The 9,087-nt window shown below is 44.7% G+C and overlaps 1 pseudogene; it reads left to right on the top strand.

Moving 5' to 3' along the window:
* Positions 1 to 3,683: 3,683 nt before the first annotated feature.
* Positions 3,684 to 3,801, top strand: LOC124723142 (annotated as a pseudogene).
* Positions 3,802 to 9,087: the final 5,286 nt, after the last annotated feature.

The following is a 9,087-nucleotide window of genomic DNA, read 5'->3' as shown; positions in this document are numbered from 1 at the left end:
CTGGACGTGCAGACCGCGTGAGACGACGCTTCATCCAGTCCCAAACATGCTCAATGGGGGACAGATCCGGAAATCTTGCTGGCCAGGGTAGTTGACTTACACCTTCTAGAGCACGTTGGGTGGCACGGGATACATGCGGACGTGCATTGTCCTGGTGGAACAGCAAGTTCCCTTGCCGGTCTAGGAATGGTAGAACGATGGGTTCGATGACGGTTTGGATGTACCGTGCACCATTCAGTGTCCCCTCGACGATCACCAGTGGTGTACGGCCAGTGTAGGAGATCGCTCCCCACACCATGATGCCGGGTGTTGGCCCTGTGTGCCTCGGTCGTATGCAGTCCTGATTGTGGCGCTCACCTGCACGGCGCCAAACACGCATACGACCATCATTGGCACCAAGGCAGAAGCGACTCTCATCGCTGAAGACGACACGTCTCCATTCGTCCCTCCATTCACGCCTGTCGCGACACCACTGGAGGCGGGCTGCACGATGTTGGGGCGTGAGCGGAAGACGGCCTAACGGTGTGCGGGACCGTAGCCCAGCTTCATGGAGACGGTTGCGAATGGTCCTCGCCGATACCCCAGGAGCAACAGTGTCCCTAATTTGCTGGGAAGTGGCGGTGCGGTCCCCTACGGCACTGCGTAGGATCCTACGGTCTTGGCGTGCATCCGTGCGTCGCTGCGGTCCGGTCCCAGGTCGACGGGCACGTGCACCTTCCGCCGACCACTGGCGACAACATCGATGTACTGTGGAGACCTCACGCCCCACGTGTTGAGCAATTCGGCGGTACGTCCACCCGGCCTCCCGCATGCCCACTATACGTCCTCGCTCAAAGTCCGTCAACTGCACATACGGTTCACGTCCACGCTGTCGCGGCATGCTACCAGTGTTAAAGACTGCGATGGAGCTCCGTATGCCACGGCAAACTGGCTGACACTGACGGCGGCGGAGCACAAATGCTGCGCAGCTAGCGCCATTCGACGGCCAACACCGCGGTTCCTGGTGTGTCCGCTGTGCCGTGCGTGTGATCATTGCTTGTACAGCCCTCTCGCAGTGTCCGGAGCAAGTATGGTGGGTCTGACACACCGGTGTCAATGTGTTCTTTTTTCCATTTCCAGGAGTGTATATGGATCTTTCAAACCAAGCAATCATTTCAATGAGGCATGGTCTGTCACGACGTTAAACTTCCTACCATACAGATAACATCTAAAATACGTAATAGCACATATGATCGCCAATATATCTTTCTTCGTTGTTGGGCAGTTACGCTCCGCATTGTTTAACTGTCTTGAAGCGTAAGCTACCGGATGTTCCTGACCATCTGCCATCTGTTCCAAAACACAACTGACTGCCTCATTTGAGGCATCGCACGAAAGGATAAACTCTTTCTTGAAATCCAGAGAAACCAGTACTGGGTCTGAAACTAATATTTCTTTCAGTTTTTCAAATGCCTGCTGGTACTCTTGCGACTAATGGAATTTCGTCGCCCTGTTCCCTAGTTTGTTCAAGGGTCCGGCCGTTTTCGCAAAGTCCTTCACGATCCGTCTATTATAATTACGGAGGCCAATGAACGACTGTACCTGCTTATTTGTTGGTAGTATTGGATAATTCTGAACTGCGTCTGTAAGAAGAGGATCGTTTTGTACGCCACGCTCATTAATTACGTGCCCCAGATAGCTTACCTGAGTTTGCGCAAACTGGCACTTGTGCATACTTAACGTCAAACGTGCTGATCGTAGTGCCGATCGCTGTCGGTCCCCAGCCTCGTTTTCTACCGCTGTCGGCTACACTTGTTTGAGTATGGCCAGTTCCCGATCCTTCCATCGCGTCCTCGGCCGTCCCTTTGGACGTCTCCCAGCAGTTTGGGAACGGAGAACACGGTTAGGGAGGGATCTACTGACTCGAGAGATGTGGCCAAACCACTGTAGCCTCTTCTGCCCCAATATCCACCCGATGTGTGCCTTTCCATACCGCTGGTACAGGACTTCTTTTGTTCTTCGTTCCCATTTACCTTCCGCGGTATTGGAGATGGGTCGATATATCTTTCGATATTCACTCAATATCCAAGAATAATTTCTGCAAGTATGAATGTGTGGACGTATTTATGTGTTCAGATCTGGAAGTGCAGCTCCTACCTTGATAATCGTCTCCGGAGAGGTCTGGAAAAAATTGCTTTTACGTGTGTGAGAACGTTTCCCACTTTTTTCTGCGAACCTGCTGGCTGTGATATCCCTCCCCACTCTCTTAAGAAAATAGGTGTTCGCGGCAACGGCCACTGGTTGGGTTTATTGATTGGCACTCCGGTTTCTGTCGCCGAGCTAGTAAGCGTGCATGTTCCTTTAAACATGCTTTGATATGATTTCTATTTCGGTTAGTGAGGGCAGGTACTTCTGTTAGGAAATAGCTTCATTAATTTCACTTCAATGCTCGAGAATGTTTATTATTTCGAATTGTGAAGTTTTTCTATGAATCAGTGCTAGTCCTTTGGCCAAATCAATACCAACCATGTACCACCGTCACTGGTGAGCCTTTTTTTAACTGGGATCTTCCCGCATTTATTTAAAAGTTGTGTTTGTTTTCAATTTGTGAGCATAACAATGCTGATATAAATTAACGTTTTGCAACATAAACACACTGATAATTTCATGTGGTGAGCCTCACGTAGAAGTAAGGTTAAGTTTGCAACTGCCTAGTCACTGTTATCGACTTCAGAAATCAACTCGTAGTTCTGATGCGAATTTTTATGAATTTGATCATGGGATTTGTAGGTGTTTCTCTGTTTCTAGCATAGGAATGTTTGTGAGTAGCCCAACCGACACATGTGAATTGACTAAAGATATTATGAGTACGGGCTTCCCTACTGAGTAGAATAAGTGATTCTACGCAGAGTGAACCTCAATTTGCATAATGGGTTTCAAATGTAATGGTAGTTAAGGAATTTATTAAATTTAGTAGGAAGGCTCTGACATCGACTTCACTCATTCTTTTGATCAGTCTTTTTCACCTGTGTGACTCAGTGGTGGTGGAGAAGGAACAGTGTCTTTGAATCATTATGCTTCGTGTAATTAGTTCAATATCGTTGCAGAATTCTTCTCTTATCAATTTTCACGTCCTTCCCTCTGAAGTCATTCACGCTGATTTCCCCCTGGAATTTTATTTAAGCATCATTATTATGCAAGTAAGGGGCTGTGTAATTTTACCATTGGTCTGATATCAGTTCGTGTGTTTCATGTGGGTTATTGACCATTATAATAAATCTCCAGGTCTACTTAGAGTTGCTTACGAATTATTCGTCCCCGCCGTATACTCCCACATCTTGTAGGTATTCCCGGTAAAGATAAAGAAATAAAGTCCTTCTATATTTAAACTATCATTTAATCAGATTTCATGTGGAACGGGTGTGTAAGTAATGTGCACTATGTCTCCATGTAACCAAACCACACCACAGAGACTTAAACATTGCATGATAAAATATTAATGTTTCGATGAAGTTTGTAAATTGTTCCAAACAGTTGACGTGGCACAGACAGGGGACAAGAATGAGAAAAAATTACATAAATTACTTTTGTCCTCTCTTCATTAGTGCAAGTACAAAAATCGGTGGTTATATGGTAGGTAGTGTAATTAATAAGGATAATAATAGGCAGTCTTCAGGAATTAATTATCCCTTTAGAGCGAGGTCGGTAACGGCCTTGCCACAGTGGATACATCGGTTCCCGTGAGATCACCGAAGTTAAGCGTTGTCGGGCATGGGCGGCACCTGGATGGGTGACCATCCAGGCCTCTATGTGCTGTTGCTATTTTTCGGGGTGCACTCAGCCTCGTGATGCCAATTGAGGAGCTACTCGACCGAATAGTAGCAGCTCCGGTCAAAGAAAACCATCACAACGACCGGGAGAGCGGTGTGCTGACCACACACCCCTCCTATCCGCATCCTCATTGAGGATGACACGGCGGTCGGATGGTCCCGATGGGCCACTTGTGGCATGAAGACGGAGTGCTTTAGAGCGAGGTCAGAGAGAAGCAAACTAGTCTAAGTAAAAGTAGGGTTACGCTTGCACACTTACTGTTATCATTGTCTTTATCAGTAGGGAACCATCACGTAATATTTAAATTACTTTAGGATTGTCAGCACCTCCCCCCCCCCCAATCGCCTTTTATTCAAAATCTACATATTATTTGAATGTGTCTTCCTCTCTCTTCATAATAATGTACACATGATTATTTATTATCATTTATTTGGTATCACTTTTTGCTTTATATGTACCTATTTATTTTTTCTATAGGGTGTAAGACATCATGGTCTCCTGACCTTCATTGCTTACATATTCCATCCTCACAATCATATTCCACACATCAAGACGCTTCATTTGAACCCTACTCGATAAAGTCAATATTGTATGAATTCATGTAAACGATATGCAAATAACTAATAAATCGCAAGTGCGCACCGTGTTTGAAATACTTGAGGCTGGCATACACACATACGTTCCAGACACGACAGTTACAGGACCTTTTAGTTCGACAGAGGCAATCGCACGTCAGCAGGCCGGTCCCAACCCATCTACATCAGCCGGTGACCGCCCGTGGAGCGAACAGCTTTTGCCCGAGTGAAAGGAGGAACGACCCCGTGTTTCGCTTAAAAGCAAATTCCGCTACATTGTGTGGGAGCGGCCAGCCTACGCATTTTTTACACATACACGCAGTTTCAGAAATTTTCACAGGGTGACAGCAAACGCCAAACGCCGATACTACAGATTTCCAGATTGGTCGCCTTAAATGAAACGTCATTCTCCCGTTTTAGAAGAGCAACGCTGATTGGCAGACGATATTTCTGACGCCTTGAGCTGAAGGAGTAATGGAAGAAACGAAAGACATACCCCTTCGCGTCTGGCGTGGAGAGGGGCCGTTCCGTTGTCGCTCTTGGAGCGAGGAACAAGGCTCTCCTCAGTACTTCACTGGGAGAGCACCTCTGTCGAGAACAAATCAAAGTGCGACTCTCTATATTGAGTCCTTTCGATTAAGCGTTGTTCGCTGTGTTGGTCGACACACTTATTGTGCGGTGTGAACGAACAGAGTTATAGTTAAATGCCTGTGAGCGAATTTTGAGTTGCATCGTGGTGGACTGGTTATCTGACTGGTGTACCATGCCAATAGTTAGACTAGGGGTAAATATTAGTCCTTGACTTCATCAAGGCGTAGGGAGAGTTTGACTGGCGAAGGTCAATCCAGATAGAACGAGAGTTATCTTATTTGTCAGCAGCGAGCGGCGCAGACAACAGTCATCGCAGCTTACGGTATTGTATGCTACAGCTCTTGTCAGCCCCATATTTCCTCCACAATAGTACACTTCACTGCATTTCACAAGCGACAGCCTCGACTGTACCTAGCAACATTCTAACGGATAATTATTCAAGTTGAGTAGGCGCGGCTCCCAGCCATTCTGCCAAGTCAATAACAATCTTAAACTCTGTATAGAAATTTTATTAGCGAATCCTATCCTTGAGAGGTAACTTCACATTCCGAAAAGAACCTGGAAATAACGTGTTAAGTTCATAACCGAAAGTGCCATTCTGATTCCTCAGAAATTTTGCAAAAAAATAAATAATAATTTTCGTTAGTTTCATGTTTTTCTTACACTAACTAGCACTACTCCAGTACCCAAGTATCCCACTAGTTACGTAAGAAATTTTGTGAATTTTTGTGTCATTTCTTTACAGCGGACGACTCCAGAAGATATTTATTGCTGAAACTTTTTCTGGCATTTCTCTTTGGAACCTTAGGAGCGTCTGTCTGACTTCTGTAGTAGTGTGGGGGTGGAAATTGCATCTTGCAGGAGCTACAGGGTAAAGGGTACATCTCAGATTAATCCGTTGCGCAGAATGACAGAATAGCAACCCCACACGCTCACAGGGGATACGAAAGTTTAATTTTGAATGGCGAGTGTACTTTATTAGTATGAGAAATGAGAGAATGATAAATAGAAAGGCAATGTGGACTGGGACAAATGAGTTAAAAGTAGTAGACATTTGGATAGAAAGCAGTTTAATAATTGCTAACGCTTCTTTTAATAACCACGAAAAAAGAAACACCAACGTTTTCTGGCCAATTACACATTTTCCAGTCATATTAATGTGACTACCTGTCAAAAGCCTGAAGAGCCACTTTTTGCAACGCTGACCGTTGCGAGACGTGCAGGAAGAGTTCAGCTAGGTGCCTCGATTGGGTTTACATCCGGGGAGTTTGGTGGTCGGGGGAATACGGAAAACTCATTCTGGCGCTCTCTGAATCATGCACGTACTCCGTAAGCTGACGAGACAGAGGTGGTAGTTCCTTGATTTATCTGGGCGGTCAGCTGTTCAACAGTCTATTCGCCCGAACACACCTCTGCAGGCGTGGTTCACCCCTGTCACCTATGGCCCCTGGTGCATCACAGTTGCCTCGACGTCGCTTTTGCATAGCATCATTTTGCCACGTATGCCATTCTTTAACCAGGGCGGCACGCGAACGGTTTACAAACTTAGCCGTTTCAGAAATGCTTCCCGCCTTGGCGCGAAAGCCAATAATCACGGCCTTTTCGGCGTAGATAAATAGCGCGGTTTCTGCATTACGAAAAGGTCTGCACTGTTATCACGTACCCCCGACACGCTTTATACATCCTTCACCGCTGGTGCTGCCACCTGCCATTTGTAAGTGCTTATTGGACATTGGTGTGTGGCAGTCACATTAATGTGGCTGGATTTTGTACAACCACGGCTGTCACTCTGACGTAGATATACAGGGTGTTACAAAAAGGTACGGCCAAACTTTCAGAAAACATTCCTCACACACAAATAAAGAAAAGATGTTATGTGGACATGTGTCCGGAAACGCTTAATTTCCATGTTAGAGCTCATTTTAGTTTGTTCTTCCACCTACACTCAATGGAGCACGTTATCATGATTTCATACGGGATACTCTACCTGAGCTGCTAGAACATGTGCCTTTACAAGTACGACACAACATGCGGTTCATGCACGATGGAGCTCCTGCACATTTCAGTCGAAGTGTTCGTACGCTTCTCAACAACAGATTCGGTGACCGACGGATTGGTAGAGGCGAACCAATTCCATGGCCTCCACGCTCTCCTGACCTCAACCCTCTTGACTTTCATTTATGGGGGCATTTGAAAGCTCTTGTCTACGCAAGCCCGGTACCAAATGTAGAGACTCTTCGTGCTCGTATTGTGGACGGCTGTGATACAATACGCCATTCTCCAGGGCTGCATCTGCGCATCAGGGATTCCGTGCGACGGAGGGTGGATGCATGTATCCTCGCTAACGGAGGACATTTTGAACATTTCCTGTAACAAAGTGTTTGCAGTCACGCTGGTACGTTCTGTTGCTGTGTGTTTCCATTCCATGATTAATGTGATTTGAAGTGAAGTAATAAAATGAGCTCTAACATGGAAAGTAAGCGTTTCCGGACACATGTCCACATATCATATTTTCTTTCTTCGTGTGTGAGGTATGTTTCCTGAAAGTTTGGCCGTACCTTTTTGTAACACCCTGCAGAAGCATTAGAAGGACAGACCTACGTAATTTCATGTAAACGTAACGTCACAAAAACGACGGGAAGCACAAAATTGCGCACTAATCTACTTTTTTACTGTAAATAACTTCATATCTAAATAATTTATGTGCCTTAATATTGCGATATGTAATTATAATTTCACAATTAATTTTTCGAAGATGTAGCGGCAGTCAGCCTGTGGTTGATTGCGACCGATTATAATACGTTTTTTTTTTTTTTTTTTGTTTCAGAAAGTAAGTGAAGAACGTTCTTTGTCGTATCTCTCTCTCTTGTCTGTTAGCCTTTATACTTAAACGACATGCAGGAGCTGCCTTCCTTGCGTTTCAGTAACTAATATTTCTTTTATGTACACAAATCTGATGTGCCATGTATTAGATTTAGAACCATTTGTAATTAAATTAATGTAAACTAGTTAAGTCTCATGAATTCTCATTTTTAACAGTTTTCCTAATAGATGTAAGATATGTGAAATGTTTTATTGTTGCAGCCAACGACCAATAGGAGCTTAACAGATCGTGGCGTGTAGAAACAACGGCCGGTTACAATTAGTATTCTGTCATTTATTCATTTGCAACTTCCTACAGGGTCCCCGAAATTAACTGCCGATCATCACGAAGCGTTTTGAAAACTTGAATGTAGGCGCGAAAGTTTAATTGATCTGGCCACAGTCTGCAAAGCTACTATTCCATTTTTCCCGTAAATAACAGATACCAGCCCCGCAAAATTGGTGATTGTATTAAAAGATGTAATCTTTTCTAAATTTTACAGCATTCTTTTAGAAGTCAATTGGGCCTCTATCATAAATGCATCCGTCATCAACAATAGTAGTCTGCCCCAGTTAATTTTAACAGTTTTCTTTCCAGGGATTAATTTGAATTTCTACTTAAAACCAAATTTTAGTAATCTTGTGTGAGCAGACGAGTCAATATTTCTTTTAGTTCATATCCATAAATGTGTCCATCGATACGTCAGGAAGAGACCTGACAGTTTAAGTTGGCTTGGCGGGCGGCTGCTCCGTGCGTCTGCCGAAACCAGTCACGTAACGCGATTTTCTGCCCGTCTACATGGCCAAGTCTCCGCGTTGCCGCAGCTCTGTTGACGACTATTGTTTTCTGTCAAAATTTCGGCCCGGCGTCTAGCCAACATCCTTTCGTTATTCGTAGTTGAAAGCTGGCAACAGCGCTGCCAATTGTCAGGGTTCCACTTTCACCGTAGTCGTTCAAACTAGTCGACAATGGCGAATAAACATATTATTCAAATAGTGTACTCGTCAATTGAGCCATGACTTCTTTTAATTGATGTTTGATGTCTGTGACTCAAGAATAAAGAAAACGTTGTTAACATCGTGAAGTGATATAGGGTCAACGCCGTTGCCTCTCGTTTCATAGGAAAGAAACTTCGAATGTAAGTGTTCAAAATACAAAATCACAGTCAGCACTTTTCAGAAGAGCACGATAAAAGTTACCAACCAGCAAAAAGGCAGTGACATGAGAAATGTGAATACGTCAAATGGC

The sequence above is a fragment of the Schistocerca piceifrons genome, chromosome 1 (genome assembly GCF_021461385.2).
Source record: "Schistocerca piceifrons isolate TAMUIC-IGC-003096 chromosome 1, iqSchPice1.1, whole genome shotgun sequence".
Taxonomy (NCBI): domain Eukaryota; kingdom Metazoa; phylum Arthropoda; class Insecta; order Orthoptera; family Acrididae; genus Schistocerca; species Schistocerca piceifrons.
Note: the sequence above shows the minus strand (reverse complement) of the source record. Positions and strands in the feature narration are given on the sequence as shown.